Source organism: Halichoerus grypus, chromosome 5 (assembly GCF_964656455.1).
Source record: "Halichoerus grypus chromosome 5, mHalGry1.hap1.1, whole genome shotgun sequence".
NCBI lineage: Eukaryota > Metazoa > Chordata > Mammalia > Carnivora > Phocidae > Halichoerus > Halichoerus grypus.
This window is the reverse complement of record NC_135716.1, coordinates 87,888,033-87,889,477: the sequence shown is the minus strand read 5'-3', so window position 1 is coordinate 87,889,477 and position 1,445 is coordinate 87,888,033. Positions and strand designations below refer to the sequence as shown.

Below are 1,445 nucleotides of genomic sequence, written 5' to 3'. Positions count from 1 at the left end.
GCAGAAGGGGTGGTCTCCTTTGGCTCTGCCCTCAACAGCGGGATCCTCGGGCGCCTCCCCGCGCGGCCACGAGGGGGCGCGCCGTCCCTGTCCTAGGAGCCCGCGTGGTGAAGAAGCACCCCCGGGATGTTTTCAGCGTGTGGGGTGTTGTGGGCAGGTGTCAGCCCGAGTGCCCAGAGGTTGCGGACTTTTGGAGTCCAGGCCTGGGGGAGGCGGTGGGGCCTGGTTTGAACTCCACAGCTACAGCCATCGCACTCTGTCTCCTCCAAACCAGGTTCTGACGAGAAAGAGAGAGCGAGAGTGAGAGCTGTATCTGCGCTTTGCGGGCTGGTGGAAAGTCCTCCCTCATGTTCTTCTCTGGCTGGCGCAGCCTTCCCCGTGCGGGGGGGGGGGGGTGTGGTGGTGTGGGGTGGTGTGGTGTGTGTAGGGTTTGGGGGGCCAGAGCTGCAGGGAGAGGAAGGAGGAGTGGTAACCAAATCAGGAGATGGAGGAGACTGGGAAGGTGAGGAAGGATGTCAAGGCAGGGGGAGGGAGAAGAAGGGGGAGAGGAGAGGGGGAAGAGGAGGAAAGGGGGCTGGAGGAGGGAGAGGAGGAGAAGGAAGAGCACCAGCGCTGAAATCCAAGGTGGGAGGGGAGCTGGGGGGCAGGGAGACGGGGTGGGGGTGGGGTGGGGACTGAGGCGAAGCCCTTGACGTCACGGACGGGGCGGGTCTGATGTAAACCAGGCAAGTCGCGGTGCTGTTCTCCGAGTTAGAATTCGCGGGGCTGAGGAAGCAGCAGGGCTGTTGCTTCCATCGTATTCGGAAGCGTCGTGTGGAGGCTGAGGATGCTTGGGACAGGAGTGGGTGCCGAGGGTGTTGGGGTGCGGCTAGGCGAGTGAGCGTGTGTGTCCGGTGGAAGGCGTGTGAGGCTGAGGTGGGGCGGAGGCGGAGCGAGTCACACTTAGCTGGCAGGGGAGACGCCAGGATCAAGCAGGTGGTTTTCCCACGCGAGGCCCGTCCATGCACCGCGGACGTGCTGATCCCTGCGATTTCCCCGAGTGTGGACACCTCGACTGCGTAATCTGTGGTAGTGGGGACTGCGTTCGCGCTCTCCCCTGGTGGCGGCTGTCTAATAAAAGCTTTTGTTTGCTTTCTCCTTTTTTTTTCTTCTTTTACCTTGTCTTGGGGCGACTTCCAAGTTCACCCCAGCGACAGGCGACACCAGGACACTGAAGAAACTACTGCCGCTTTTCAGGGTTGCTTACGTGCAAAGCTGTTTCTCATCTAAAACGCGCAGGACAGTTTCTGTCCGCAGGCCGTACATCCTGCCTTGGCTGTGGGGTTTTTCTGGTGTTTTTCGTGGAGCGGTGCGCGGACTGCCCGCCAGTGCCCAGTGCCCTTCAGTATCTCTGCTTCTATTTCGGTACGTGGACTGCAGTCCGTGATCCTGCAAAGTTCTTTCTT

The 1,445-nt window shown here is 60.9% G+C and overlaps 1 non-coding gene across 1 annotated transcript; it reads left to right on the top strand.

The window, feature by feature from the left end:
* The first annotated feature begins 938 nt into the window (after window positions 1–938).
* Window positions 939–1,099, top strand: LOC118534335 (U1 spliceosomal RNA). The gene has a single exon (XR_004916616.2). It is a non-coding gene; the product is annotated as a U1 spliceosomal RNA (small nuclear RNA).
* The last annotated feature ends 346 nt before the right edge of the window (window positions 1,100–1,445 follow it).